This window comes from Sminthopsis crassicaudata, chromosome 5, assembly GCF_048593235.1.
Source record: "Sminthopsis crassicaudata isolate SCR6 chromosome 5, ASM4859323v1, whole genome shotgun sequence".
NCBI classification, from domain to species: Eukaryota; Metazoa; Chordata; class Mammalia; order Dasyuromorphia; family Dasyuridae; genus Sminthopsis; species Sminthopsis crassicaudata.
Genome location: NC_133621.1, coordinates 32924027 through 32940510, shown reverse-complemented (window position 1 = coordinate 32940510; position 16484 = coordinate 32924027). Strand labels below are relative to the sequence as shown.

Here is a 16484-nt window from a genome sequence, read left to right as displayed (position 1 = left end):
CCTATCTACTAGGAAAAAGTTGAACAAAATGTAATATATGAATAGTGATGGAACAATACTGTGACTTAAGAAATTATTAGGAGCAGCAGGGTACTGTAGTAGTATGCCAGGCCTGAAGTCTGGTAGCCTCATCATCCTGAGATCAAATTCAGCCTCAGATACTTACTAGCTGTGTGACCCTGGGCAAGTGACTTATCTCTGCTTTGCCTCAGCTTCCTCATCTGTCTAATAAGCCAGAGAAAGAAATGGCAAACATTTCAGTATCTTGGTCAAGAAAATATCAAATGAAGTCACAAAGAGTTGGACACAACTGAAACAAATGAACAAGAAATTATTAATTCAAGAAAACACAGGAAGATTTGTATGAGTTGATTCAGCATAGTGAAATAAACAGTATCAAAAGAACAAAATTATAATGACCATACAGACAATATTTACATCCCTAAAAAGTTGTTGAATTCTGAATGCTTGATAAACTAGTAATGAAAGAAAAGGCACATCCTTTGTCTCTGGAAGCATGTAGAGAACGAATGGATGTCACTTATAATGCCAAAAAATTTACTGCATTGGGTTTTTCCTTTATTACCCCAATCATTTGGTGTTCTAGCTCTCTGCAGAAAGGACCCATCAAGAGAAAATCTGTCAGTGGCTTCTGATGATCATGGTCCAGTAGAAAGGCTTCCCTTCCCTACTTAACTTGGTGACTTCATATTTACAGCACTGCAGGAGCAATGGATAAGATAAAGACACTAACTGGGCACGGCAGCACCCTGCTTCCCTCTCTGTTCTTTCCACAACCCTGGCACTTCAAACATCAGGGAGAATGAAACACCTACCATTCATAAGTCACAGGACATAAAGAAGTATTCTAAGCCACAAGTTGCTACAGTGATATGGGAAAGGCACTGTCATAAGAAGAACAAATCTAGAATTTCTGAGACTGCCAGCTGGTACAAATTCCATCTAAGTTGATAAGCTAAGGAACTAATCTTCGTTTCTGCCTTTGAGTCCAAAACATGGATATGATATCCCATTTCCTACAGTTTCTTCTTCATGAATAGCTATAGCTTCATGAATAGCTGGGGGGCCAGGTTTTCCCTGGCCACATGAAAAACCTATAGCAAAAAGGGCTAGAATAGAAGATGACTGGAGGAAAATTTCTCAACAATAAAGTTAAGTTCAACTTTCTGTTTTATCAAATAGTAAGGAGATTCTAAGCAAGTAAAAACAACAAATTTCAGAGTTTCATAATTTTTCTGAGCAATATTCTATTTCATTCCCTAAATTAATTGTTAAATTGCAGACTGGACCAGAAAGACATAAAGGGCTAACCACAATTGGTTGATATCCACCAAAAGAAGCCCCATAGAGTTTTATATAGCAAATATTTAAATTTAATGATTTAATAAAATGTGATTCTACCTGAAATATCTTAGTATATACTAAAAGAGCTTCTTATGAGCAATATTATACTTGCCTTTGTACTTACATCAAGCAAACAGTTATACTCCAATAACAGAATTTTGCCAAATAATTTTAAAAGAGAAAGAAAAAATGATACTGGTACAGTGAGAAACTTGGAAACAGGTCATAGGTTCAAATTCTGGCTCTATTACTTGACTTGGTTCTACCAGAGTAATCTTTAGCAGTCTCTTGGTTTCTCTCAGCCTTAGTTCCCCATATGTAAAACGAGGGGAGTAGACTAGGTAATTTCTAAGTACATTACAATTGAATCTATAATGATTAACAAAAAGTACAGATTCCTATTTTATATACAAAAGTATCAACAACTATAAACTTAATGGTTTCTTGAAAACGTTTCACATTACCTAGATCATTTGTTTACCCACATATACACACACACAAATTTTTTTGTTTTCACAATTTAGTGCTAGATTTCTGAAGATATTAATTTAACTTTCATAAAAATTATAGTCAATGATAAACTTTCTTAACTAGTCTCAAAACATTCAGTCAATTACAAAGATGCTATTTATGCTACTTATGGAAAGAAAGTACAATTAGTCTGTTTTCTGGCCTTTAGGAAGAAATAAGACACTCTACAATGCCCTGGATTCCAGCTTTCAGAAGGCCTCTTCAGATGTTATATGGCTTCTGTCCCATGCTCTCTATCTCCTTGACTTGGACAAAACTCCTTCAGGGGTAGAGAAAAAAATCTGGGTGGGACCCTCTGGATCTTGGCCTCAATCATAACCCAATATCTCAAGGTCCTATAACTTCCTACCTGCCAACTATACTGTGCAACTATACTGTGCAACTATAAACTAACTTCATGAAAAACTTCAAATAAATATAGTGATTTTTCCTTTGTACCTAAATGTCAGGCACTACACTGGCTTATGTAAATGTATTTATTTACTTCAGATAGTGTTCAATGATGCAATTACCTACTTAAGACTTTGTTGCACAACTATATAATATATATATAGTTTAGTAAAACATTTGTGGTCTTTTTTTTTTTTTTTATAGTGGTTATATGATTTGTCAACATAGGGAATACCCAGTGAGAAACAAGAGTACACTTTATAGTCCAAGGGTCTGATAATAATAGTAACTAATATCTAATATTTATATAGCTTATGTTTACAAAACATTTTACATAGGAAACAGTCTCTAGAGGTCAATACCCTTACTCCCTTTCTCCTTTCCCAACTATATTTTGTACACTCAGTGACTTGAGTCACCAGAGGGTGGTCATTGCTACAGTTATGAAAGTCTATAGGTCTGCTCCCCTCTATAGCCAACTCACTTCCCAGCTGTCGGCAGTGCTATTTCTTAAATCTATATCCCTGTCTCTCTGTATTAGTGTCTGCCTAGAGAAGGGAGAAAAAAAGGAAAGAGAAAGAGCATTTATATTGTGCCTGCTTTGGAATAGGCATTTTCACAATAATCTTATTAATCCTCAACCATCCTTGAGGCAAGTACTATTATTATCCCAGTAGTAGAAGAAACTGAGAAAGGCAGAGCATCATGTGACTTACTCAAGGTCATGCAACTAGTAAGTACCTAAGGCCATTACTTGTTAACTCTAGGCCTAGAATACAATCTAATGAGCCAATGAGCTTGTTGCTCCTGTCTAGAGTACTTCTGTTCCCCCTATTATCCCACTTCAAAGCAACACAAGCAATGGTTGGGGGAGAGGAGATAAAGGAGGGGAAGAAGGAAGCACCTGAAATTCTCTTCTCTTCTCTTTTAGAGATCATCTGCAAACCCAACTCCAAGCTAGCAGTGCTCTAGCTCCTCTGACCTGCCAAAATTTGACCAATACTTAGATACTTAAAGCCCCCAGGGATATATATGGCTCCTCAATTTGCTCAGCCAAATTTTTCTCTGAAAAGTTCAGCACTCTGGACAAGTCCCTGAATCTGACTCTGCTAAGGTTTCCTCAGCATAACAGCACATATTTAATAGGGTTGTTGTAAAGATCAAATGAGATAGTATATATAAATCTTATATGTAAAGCAATGAAAATCTTAAAGTACTATTTAAATACTATCACCATCATGAATATTATTACAAATATTATTATAAATGTTTAGTATAAATCCTTATGTGGCTCCATTTTTATAGTTAGTTTCACACTTCATTAACACCTTTTCACTATATTATGGGATTGCTGAGCAAAGAAATTAGTCAAAAACCAAATCCTCTCTCTTTATTATCTCACTGAGAGGTTAAGTAACTTTCCAATCATCACACAGCTAGTATTATGTCTGAACTGATGCAGTATTGGAAACCTAAGCTTTCCTAACTCTAAGGCCAGCCTATACCACAGTGACTTTCTAAGATACTATTTATGTATCCTGAAATTTATTTTGATTTACAAATCTCAGAATTTAAAATATGGACCCCTTCCTTTGATGTATTTTTCTGGAGCCATAGTGGTTGACCCGCAAGAAACACTCATTCTGATGTTTCTTGATTGATTGAGTCTGACATTTCACTCACAAGTCTGACCTAATATAGCAAGAAAAGGCACTTCGAAGTCATATAGTCTTTCAAAGCAGCCATCTTTGTCAAAATAAGGTAAATTAAAAAATAAAAAATCCAGAGCAAAACACTGTCTGAAACCGTTCCTCTCCAATACATAGAATAGACATGAAAGTCATTGATCTATATATACAGTACACACACTTTTAAATCCATGTATATAAATCAAATGAAAATGCTTTCTTTAAAGCAAGCATGTGAAGATACTAAAGCAAGATGCCAATTAAATATTCATACATTCAATATTTCAAAATAAGGAATTTGGATATACACATGCATAATTTACAGTTATATAGTGAAACCTGTCTACAGAGACCATTTTCACTGTACTTCAATTGCATCCCAACTTGGGTTGCACAATACAGCTTCACTTTCCAATGTTAAAACTTTAAAATACATAGTAATTCACCTCCAGCAAACAGAATAAAAACCGTTAGGTACATTAGGCACACAATACTCTCCTACACAAACTATAGTCAGAGAACTATCCTCTCACTATACCACTTGGGGGGGTGGGGGTGGAAAGAGCAAATTAATGTACTGGCAAAAGCAACAACTGCAAAAAAAAAAAAAAATCAAATAGTTAAGTCAGAACAGTTACAGCTCAGAAATACACACTGGTAACTTACATTATTATATTTTCCTTATTATTTACTCCATTAAGAGACTATGAACTCTACATAACTCAGGGAATATATGAAATGGTTTAAATAAAAGTCATCATGACTACTTAAACATCCTATGTCAGATATGTTTTTAAATAGTTCAGTCTATTTAATGAGGCTCTCTCTCCTCCTAAAAAAAAAAAAAAAAAAAAAAAAAAAAAAAAAAAAAAAAAAAAAAGCATAATGGAATTTGGAAATTTTTTTTAAAAATAATAAGCTACTCAGCCACTCAAGATTTTATATAACAAAGGCCCAAATATATTTTTCCTACTCCACAGTGTGGACATAGCAAGGACAAAAAATGGTCTAATGTGTTTAAACTTCTTTCCTACATGGTAGATGTGTTGCTGGTATATGACTGCATAATGATCTGCATATACTGGACCACTAAGCAAAACCTGAACAGGTATATATTCCCAGCTAAACTAAACATAACTAAAATTTTATCACCACTGTAAATCACTCAATAAAAAAAAAAATCTATGGGCATCACAATGAATATACTTTTGCCTTAGAGCTAATACTTTAATTTTTAAGAACCAGAAAGAAAAAAATCAAAACTAGTCAGTAACAATGCAGCGTCTAAAAGCAATAAACTCAAAATTAAGTTATAAATAATTTAAAGCATGTCATGAAGATGTATTAATAATTCATCAGATAAATAATTTACTAAATAATCAAATAAATAAATAATGAAATACATAAATAAATCAGCAAATAAATAATTCTGCAAAATAACCTAAACAATAAGTCACCAAAACAAATGACAACCTGCAAAACTACAATGATTTTCTAAATTCTGATAGTTTTAAATAAGCTAATGTATATAAACTAAATCAATCCTTGTTAGATACAGGAATATTTTTCACTGCTATTGGTGAAATCCTTTTTGGACTAAGAACATATTTTCAAATTTTTCAAGAATGCATGAGTGTTTCTTGTAAATAATTAAATATGACTCTTAAAATACATCCTTCTCTGTATTACACATAGCTATCTCTTTTAACAAAATTTTCTCCAAAATAAATGGACATTCCTCTTTACAAGGTTTTTAATTCACTTTTTATACCAAGAGTGCTACTTACAGTACAATAGTGCTTGAGCCTTTTGGGTTGTTTTCTGTCTTCTACAAATCTTTAGAAGTTTTGCTGCAGGGAAAGAACAAACAGAATAACCTTAATTATTACAGATGGCATCTCATTCATTAGTGGATGACATTTTTTTTGAAAGCACAAGAAAATCTGTTTTATAATTCTACAAAGCAGTTTAATGTGAAACAACCATTACTACTTGCAAACTACCTAAAGTTTTAGAAGTCTTTGGTGGAACGAGTTCAAGCAGATTGAGGCCTGCTTCTTGTATTTAAACTGACACACAATCTGTGCAACTGGCAGTCTTTCAGATGCGAAGACAAAAACTGAGAAGGACAAAATGTTTGGCTGACATCTAATGTTATCTTTGGTTTTAGAAGCCCAAAGTCCTTGAAAGAATATAGCAAGATCACTTAATTTCTGCAATCTACAATATACTTACAATTTAATTAGAATTCTGTAATTCAAATTCAATAATAATATCAAAAAGGGTCAAAAAACCAATGATTCCATAAAGCAGATTTCATTCTGCATTTATTTTAATATGTTATCATAATACCTATTAGATTTTTCTTGAAATCTATTGGGATACTGTTTTCTGAAAGCCAAATCCAAACAGAAAATGAACTTTATTTATATATTTAATGTACATGAAAAATCCGTTTTAATACATTAAGGACCTGTGAATTTGTTGGTTTGAAATTTGCCCCAACTATGCTGATTACAATTTTTTAATGATTTAGCTGAAGGTCTTCTGAGATGCAGTTACTGAAAAATTCATTACCTTGTGAACATCCTAAGATGATCATGTATGAATTTAACTAAACTGATTCACACTCAGACAACAGATACAAATATTACCAGACCTTTTCTACCCATAATCTTTCCAGATTTCATTTTTGCCTTCCTTTTATCCTCAGTGCTTTGCTCAATGTCTGGGAGGTACTTTATAAAATGTTTCTTGATTGAATGATACAATAGAGCTTGCCTTCTATTAGCAAAAACTTCAAGAAGCCAGGGTCAACTCTATGGACTAAGCAGGAAGAGGATTTTAAGGGAAGTATGCATAAGGAAAACATAAAGACATGAAAAATGCAAGTTTATTTTTTTTTCAAATCAGAAGCATCAACATCAGAATTATTCTAAGGTTTAAGAAGTTTTCCTTGTGATAATCATAAGGAAAGAGTAACACAAGCAGAGACTTTCTAGATTAGTTGTGATCTTAACACCTGGCTGAATAAGTTATGAATATTATGGAATATATGAATGTTATGGAATTCTACAAGAAATGATGAGCAGGCTGATTTCAGAAAACCCTAAAAAGACTTACATGAACTGATGTAAGCGAGCAAAACCAAGAGAATACTGTACACAGTAACAAGATTATGTGACGATCAACTGTGATGGACTTTGTTCTTTTCAACAATGAAGTGATTCAAGGCAATTCCAATAAGACTTGGGATAGAAAATGCCATCTGTATGCAGAGAGAGAACTATGAAGACTGAATATGAATACAAGCCTAATATTTTCTCCTTTTGTTTGTTATTTTCCTTCTCCTGTTTTTTTCCCTTTTGTTCTGATTCTTTCCTTCCTTCCTTCCTACCTCCCTTCCTTCCTGAGGCAATTAGGGTTATGTGACTTGCCCAAAGCCACACAGAGAGGAAATATTAAGTATCTGAGGCCAGATTTGAACCTAGGTCTTCCTGACTTCAGGGTTGATGCTCTACCTACTGTGTCATGTACAACATGACAAATATGGAAATATGTTTAAAAAAATTACACACACCAAACCTATATCAGATTACTTGCTGGCTTGGGCAGGGAGAGGTAAGGGAGCAAAAAAAAATTGGAACACAAAGTTTTACAAAAATGTATGCTGAAAACTATCTTTACATGTATTGGAAAATAAAACACAATTGAAAAAAAATTTTAAGTGATCCATAAATCCATGAATAAGTTAATTTCTTTGATTCTAAATGTCTACTGGCCTTCCAGGTCAAATGACTATCAAATGGAAGATCAGACATTTTCTCAAGTACTAATGAACTCTAAAAACTTCTGCTTATTGTAGCCGTTTCCACTAGCCAAGACAAGAAGTTAATCAATTAAACAAAATGAAAGACTGACTAGCAGAAGGCTAACCACTAATAGTAAAAGGCTCCCCCAGAACCTTCTCTCTAACTAGAACAGCACAGCCCAACCTAAACTATTTGTTTAATGTCCTGGCTGGGGCTGGGGCAGTATCTGCCAGTATACTCTGTCCCTGCCCTTATGCCATCAAACTGTAGCAACCAGCTGCCAATTTCAATTTAGCCCATTTCCAGTGGCAGAAGTAAAGTAGAGTAAAGTGAAATGTGACCAGGCTAAGGCAATCAATCAAGCAGGGAAGGGCCTACCTAGTTTTACTTTGCTAAATGCTGGGGATACACAAAAGGCAAAAAAGAGTCCCTCTTCTCAAGGAGCTTACAACTCTAATGAGGGAGACAACAAGTAAACAAATATGCACAAAACTAACTATAAAGAAAATAAATAGGAAATAGTTAACAGAAGGAAGACTTGAGAATTAAGGAGGGATAGAGGAAGGCTTCCAATAAAAGAAGAAAGTTTAGCTGGGACTTAAAGGAAACCCAAAGGAATGGCCTGAGCAGAGAGAGGGAAGATCTTGTTTTTGGACTTGCCAGGAAGCCAGTGTCATCAGACTGAAGAGCACATGGTGGGGAGTGAGGTGAGAGACACCTGGAAAAGCAGGAGGAGGCTGGCTTAGGAAGGGCATTTGTTCTTTGCCTCTGGAGGCTAAAGGAAGCTAAGGAAGATTCCCCCATTATTTCAGAACTGCAAGACTCTCCGTGATGCCATTTAGGGTTTTCCTGGCAAATACATTGGAGTGGTTTCTCCACTTCATTTACAAATAAGGAACTAACACCAACAGGATTAAATGGCTTTTCCAAGATCAAACAGCTAGTCTGAAGTTGGATTTGAACTCATTTTCCTGACTCCAGGTTGGTACTCTCTTCACTTGCACTCCTTGCAGCCGAGTAATGTGACCAGATCTTCACTTAAGTGGCTGACCAGAGGATAGGCTGGAGTAAGGCAGAGTGTGGAGGCAGCTGAAGCCCCAGCCGGACAGTCAGAGGAGAAAAGGGGATATATTCAGGAGATGGGACAAAAGTGAAACCGACAAACTTGAGTAACATCTTGGACCTAAGGGGGAGAGTGACAGGAATCCAGGATGACTTGCAGGCCATGAGCCTGAGAGCATGGTATTACCTTCTACACTAAGAGGGAAGGTAGTAGAGGAGCAAGTTCAGGAGAAAAGATAGAAAGTTCTGGGTTAGACATAAAAGTTCTGTGTTTGACATGTTGAGTTTAATGTGTCACCTGGATATCCAGGCCAGTGGGTCTAGAAGGCATACAGAGGTTGGCAGAGGGTTTCCAAACTCAGCCAGAGAGCAAAAAGACAGAGCGCACTGGGGCAGGGATTGGCAGATTTGTGGGGCAGCAGCAGGCCTGAAGAAACAAGATCGTACCTAGCCAGGGCCAATTTTGTCCCTGAGAAAGAAGTCACTTGGAAGGGACTAAAGCCAGTGAAAAAGCTTACTCTCAAAAATGGAAGACGGCTGAGGCAGCTTGGAGCTTCAGCCCTGGGACAGAGTAAAAGGGAAAAAGTAACTGAAAGTGTCAGAGATCTTAGGTGAAAGGAAATTCACTTAAAAACCTAGAGCACAGCAGATAAATCAATAGACAAGCTATTAAAACAGAAGAGAAGATGGCCATCAAGACAACTAAATAAGGCCTAACATCTGTTAGTAAATACTGAAAGACAAAGGAAATTGAACCTATGCCTGATGAGGTATATAAAACCCTGTGGAATCCTAAGAGAATATGGAACCACAGCAGCATTTTTCCAAATAGTTAAAAATAAAAAGCATAAAAACATAAATTAAAATAAAAGAAAATGGTTAAATGTATGGCCTGTAGAAGAGAAATAATCAGCAGAATAAAAGAAACAGAATCCAAAGTGAACAGTGTCTTCACGACAAAATAGAGAATGACTAAGTGAGATTACAACTATGCTGACAATCAAAAATAGAAGCAAAATGAAATAAGGATAAATAGACACATTTCTATAAAGTCTAAACAACAGAATGCACAAAAAAACTTAAGGATCAAAGAAACAAAAAAAAAAAAAAACACGTAAGTTAAGCAACTTTTATGCCAAATACTAAAATTTATTAATTCACTTATTTTAAACCATCTTTAAAAGATAGCAAACTTGCTTCTTGCTAAATTGATACCAAGTAAGTCTCTAATTCTCTTTAGTATTAAGGTAAGGAAAAACATGACAAATATTATATTTATTTAAACTAAAGGGTATCCTTTGCATAGAGTGCCAAGGTTTATCAAGAAAAATCCAGAGTCTTTTGACTCTGTTTCTTAGGTGTGGTTATATTCAGCTAGTTGAAGGAATGAAGGAAAATCAGAATTTGTTTTAGAAAGTACCATTCTTTTTGGACAAAGTAAAAGTCCTCTTCAAAGTAAGCCTTATATCTTCAACAATTGTATGGTGTCTGCTGTGTAGTACTCTAAATCCGCACTTAAAAATATAACCCAAAGGATCCCCTATCTTCTTCGTAGCTACTTATATTTGTAAAACTGAGCTGTTTCTCAACAATGTCTTAGATAAGTAAACAAACCTAACTTTGTACCTTTTTGGTGGTTGTTGTTTTGTTTTGTTTTTTTGCTTTTTGGGGGGCTAATTACTAAATTTGGTCAGTAGTTTTCAGGCATGTAACCATCTTCATGTCTAACATAGAGTCACTGATTCAACTTCCAATGAAAGCACAAAAGAAGAATGCCAAGAAAGCACAAAAGAAAAAAAAAAGTTCCAGGGGACCCTGGTTTATTTACTGGGCTGTGATTCTGGAAAGATAAATTAAGGTGACTCTTTAAGGGATGCAGAGCCTGTGAACGTTTAGGGGAATTTTTCTTGAAAGTTTATTATCACAGGGACAGCTAGGTGGTGCAGTGTAAAGTGCACCAGTCCTGAAGTCAGGAAGGCCTGAGTTCAAATGTGATCTCAAACACAGATACTTCCTAGCTGTGTCACCTGTGTGTGACCCTGGGCAAGTCACTTAACCCCAATTTCCTTAGCAAGGGGGGCAGGGGGAGGGAAAGAAAGAAAGTTTACTATCACATATGGACAGTAGTGGTGGGAAATCTTCCATATTCTTTGTAAAACAGTTTCTTCTACATCAGAGATCTTGTGACAATTCAAATTTTGAACTTACATCATTAGGCTGACCTAAAGTATAAGCAGTGAGGATCCAAATTCTAAAGAGGCCAAATATAAGTAAGGGAGTGGTGGCCAGGGAAGGGAGAGTCTGAAACAGAGGTATCAAAATACTGGGCTATGCCAGATTAAAATGTAAAAGGGAAATAATAACAAAATAAATAAAACTGCAATACAGTATAGATAATGGTAATTTGAGGCTTTTTACATCAACATGCTTCCATCAGGAATTCACTTCTATTTGAGTCTAACAGCACTAGTCTAGAAAACATTGCACATATAAAGTACATACAATGGGATAAAACAAGAAGGAAATCAACACTGGAGGATCTAGTTAGCCTAATATAACCATTCTGCAGTTTTTTGCCATTACCATCTAATAGGTTTCTATGTCCTCTGTTGCTTTTTTCTTTCTTTTGCAGGTATTATGACTTCTCACTACTTTGTGAAGCTGGTCTTTCCTAGACTATGTCAACTGAGGCAAATGACCTAAATTCCAAGCTTTGGAGGCTAGCAGCTAAACAATAACTCAGAGAAACATTGAGAAAAGTGCACGACATTATTTGCTAGTTCTACACTGCCCAAAGAAAAACCTTGTATTGAGAATGGAGTCAGAGAAAGTAGGAGTTAGATATTTAGGAAAGCATCTTTCACCAATAATATAAATAAACTTCCTAGATGTAAAAAAAAAAAATTGCAAACTTGTTCTGCTGCTGTTTGTCCTATCTCCTTTTATTAATTTTTCTTGATTGCTACAGATGTCCAGATGAAAAAAGAATAAGAGAGAATAACTAGGTTGTAAGTTCCTTGAGGAAAGAGAACATAATTTATATTTCTTCTCTGGGTTTTACACTGTAATGGGAGCATTCACACAGGGTTAAAAGCTTGCCACATAACTACACAAGCAGTCAAAGAACACAATTGTAAATTTAGATTTTAGACTTATATTTGTTTTACTTGCAAATTATACCTAAATCTGAGTAAAAACAGTCTTACCACAAGGTTGCATCTTCAGCCATGAAAAATAACAAAATTCACAACTCCACATATCCCTCTTATTGGTGCTAAAAACAACAAATATACCCTCTTAGCAGTCCTTATATTCATTCAGCTTACCAGCACTGAGACAGCACAAATGTCAGCTTTACAAATGTCCTTCCTGTCCAAATACTACATCTATCATTCCTAACACTTTATGTCTGACACTGTGATAGCTTTGCTTAGCTCATCCCTAGGGCATAATATCTCTCCTTTAAGTTTATATAAATCTTTCTTCCAACTACATTCTTAAATTTCTATTGGCATACTGAGGTCTCTAGAGCCTGTACCTCTACATTCTTGGCTGTTTCCATTATGGAATAATCACCTGGATGTATATACTTCTTAGATACTTCACTTTTATACTTAATTCTAAATGTCTGATTTCCAGGCTTTATCTTTATGGAGACAAAACTATTACCTCAGGATAACTCTCTTTTGACCATATGTGGGAAACCTAGGAATGTCCGTAGGCAGCAGGGAAGAACCAATGTATCAGGAGAGATTGAAGTTCATAGAGACAAAGTATGGGTTGTTGGTGTAATCTTCCTGAGGAAGACTAGAGGATTTGGCCTTTTAAAATGCTAACATTTACAAAAATGGCTCACAGCCAACTTTAGAGGTGGGAAGACTTGGACTCAAGTTCATTCACATGGCTGTGAAGGAGCAAGTCACTTAATTTCTCAAGGCCCCAAGTATATCAGTAAAACTCTTAAGTTGCAAAGAAGGCGTTGAACTTCATTGGAAGAAGTAACCTCACTGAAGAATTCACTTCTTGACTCAGACTATACCAATGCAAATACAGGTCCAGTCCCTATTCCTTTAAAGTTTACAAAAACTCCATGAAATAGACTTAATAAAAATATTAATATTACTACTTTACAAATAAGAATTTGAGTCTCAATAATTTTTGTAAAAATATACATTTTATCTTATCTGATTCTCAAAACAACTCTATTAAATAGAATTGTCATATAAATACTATTATCTGTTCTTAAAAATGCTTATTGGTTACACTGGATTTTACAGATGAGGAAACTGAAGCTAAGAGACTATAAGGTAAAAATGCTTGTCCAAGATTCAAGCTACCAACAGTCTCAGGGATACCTTGTGTCCTCTGTTTCCAGGCTCTTTCCATCATATCCAAGTTGCCTTTTGGAGTGTCCCTGAACTAACTAGTTTTGTATTCTCAAAGTCTTCTTCACCAGACCTTCCTTGTTCCCTCTCAGTAGAGAAACATCATCAAATATCACTAAGAAAACATTCTCCCAGAACCCTTTTATTCTTTATTTCTCTAAATCCCTTGACACCATGCCACAAATTCTCTTTCCTTGCTCAAATTACCAGTTATGAGATGGTTCTTTCATAAAAGCCAAACCTTCTACTTCTACTTTTGATCCCAATTCCTCAGAAGAATTACACCAACAATCAGTACTTTCTCTTCATAAACATCAATCTCTCCTGATCCACAGGTTCCTTCCTACTGCATAGTTCTTCCCCCAATTTACAAAATAATTCTCACTTTACCTAATCATTCTCTCAAGCTGTGTGGATATGGACAAATGTACATACAAACATACATACAAACACATATACATATACATATATATATATATATATATATATATATATATATATATATATATATATATATATATATATATATATATATCACCTCAGAGCAAAAATTCAGGGATAAAAATAGTTACTTACCCAATTACAGTCTTTTGACAAGCCTGAGGAGCTACAGAAAAGTATGTTAAGTACAACTGTGGAGAGGAACCCAGGAGGAGAGGTAGTGGAATAGTGACCTCTCTTAGAAGAGGAAAACAAAGGGATAACATATATTTTAATGGAAAGAGTGAGGGACAGAGACTTTTAATGGGTTTCCTTTGAGAATGGAGCAGGGAATGGATATTTAAGAACAATATTGTCATACTCAAATAGAAATTTGCTGAAGGATTGTGAGCTCTCTAGGTGAGATCTCTGCTTTAGGAAACAATGTTCTCTAAGCAACGATTACTTGTCCTAGGTTTGCATTTTCCTCCAGAATCCAAGGTGGAAGAAGAAACACAGCATGAGAAGCTTTTATTAGTCTCATTAAGAATAAATGGGGATGGTAGTGGAAGAGAGTAAGACCAGCCATACCCAACATACCACCATTTTCTTCATGAAATCACAGTTCTATGAGTAAGCATAGATTCTACCAAAACAAAACAGAGCAAAACAACAACAACAACAAAACCAAAACACATGAGACAAGACAAAGAAAATAAAAGGGAAGATGAGGAGAAGTAACAAATGAACTAGTACAGTAACGTTCAGAGATCTCAAGTTTTACCTTTTCAAAAAGTGCCCCCCCCACATGGAGCATAAAGAATATTCATACCAGAAAGTCCTTTCTAGAAGGAGCACAGTGATGAAAAGGGCAGCACATGAAAGTATATAATGAAAGAAAAAAATTTTAAAAAGCCTAGAAGGAAAGAGAAAATAAGGGGAATAAGGAAATAAACTTCTTGAAGAAGGATGTCACAAATGAATATTCCTCAAGTTAAGGTTGGATATGGAAAAGTGAGAAGCTGAAAGGATTTTTAATCACACTTTTATCTGAAGAAGAGAATGCTAAAAGGAGGAAGACTGGGAATTATTATATTTTTCTTTTTAAGAAAAAAAAAATTCAAGAAGACTAAAGGAACTTGAAATAGGATAAGTAAACAGAAAAAGTGTTACAAAACCAGGATAAATCAAAAGTAATCATAGAGACAAATTGTTAATTGAAAAAAATAAAGAATGAAAAACAAAATAAATGGAGAAGACAAACATTTATTAAATGTATATAACTAAATGACATAGCATATACAAGTTTTTAAAAAGGGGTGGATTGCCAAAATGCATGGAAATTAACAATGATTATAGAAAACTTTAATGTTACTCTCTCTGACCTGGCTTAACTCTGACAAAAACCAAAAATAAATTGGAAAAAAGGAATAAACAGACCATTTAAAGAGGAAAATTTAAAAGACAATGTTAGATTCTAAATGATAATATTAAGGAAAATACATATTTCTTAGTTACATAATTCCTTTTAAAAAATAACATGCTAGACAAGAGTATAAATTGTAAATATCTGTAAAAAAAGGCAATATCTTGAAAGCTTGCAAATTTCCATCCAGAGAGGTCCCTGAAACTTTTCTAACTCACTAACTGACTAAACCAATGTTCAATTCCCAGAGAAAGCAGAATCAGGACCCAACAGGTCACAAAACAGAATCAAGCATAACCCAGACATTTGCCCAGGAAGTATGCAGAGTCTATTCTTAATGCAGATTCCAAAATGGAGACACAGAAGACTAGAAGAATGAACAAACAAACAAACAAAAAAAGGATCCCACCATAAGAGCTCTTGAGATAGAAGGGATACTCAAGATTCAAACACTAAAGAAAAGAATGATTCTGAAACTTCTATAAGGAAAAGCTTCAAAGAAGAACATAACTTGGGTACAAGTGTACTTAAGATTGCTGGAAAAAATAAAACAAAAATTTTAAATGACCAGGTCAGCATAGATAACACAAAGAACTTTATGGACATTGGGGATATAATCTGGCCAGGGTCACGCTGCACATGGTACTCCATTGAAGGGGAGAAACTGCAACAGAATAAAAGGTATCTCAGGGCCACAATAGGGCACCACCACACAAAACAGATGACAATTGGCAGCTCTGTTATCATTACCCAATTCCAAGACACAGATCTAGAGTAGAGTGGAAAAGGGGCCATAAACCCCTTTTAAATGAAAAAAAAAAAAAAAAAATTCTAGACAGCAGATCCAGAGACATGGAATTTTAGAAGCAAATCAGCTTCTAAACTTCATGGGTGAAGAGGAATCTCAATTCAATTCCAGTTCCAGCCCCATGCGTAGCCTGCAAAGGAATAAAAAAACAAGGCAGGAACTCCAGACTAAAGAAAAGGGAATCAGCAGTCCAGAAGAACTTCCCCATAGAGGTTAAGTCCAGCATCATTCTACTGTTAATCATTTCTAAATTCTAGACAGGAACTTGAACAGGGATAGAGAGAAGGTTTGGAGAAGTATAAAACTTCAGCGCTTTGGAAGCACTGAAAGCTTATAGATTCCAACCTGAGCAGTCCTAAGATCTTAGAATAACACAATACTAAATACTCCCCAAGAAAGCAGCAACAAGACCAACTCAGACATTCCCTAAAGAAGTACACAAAATTCAGCTCTAATATCAAGTCCACTCCCAAAGAAATCAAAGAAAAAGAAAAATGACACATATGTATGAAAATATTTATAGCACTTCTTTTTGTGGTGCCAAAGAATTAGAAACTAAGGAGATAATCACCAAATGGTGAGTGGCTAGGCGTGTTG

The 16484-nt window shown here is 35.1% G+C and overlaps 1 protein-coding gene across 1 annotated transcript in view; it reads right to left on the bottom strand.

Annotated features, from left to right (window-relative positions):
* TBC1D5 (TBC1 domain family member 5) overlaps window positions 1-16484 on the bottom strand; it is a 578427-nt gene that overhangs the window by 522263 nt on the left and 39680 nt on the right. Inside the window, exon 3 of the mRNA XM_074269720.1 lies at window positions 5762-5824. The gene's annotated coding sequence lies outside the window, so the exon portion shown is untranslated. The remainder of the gene's footprint in view (window positions 1-5761; window positions 5825-16484) is intronic.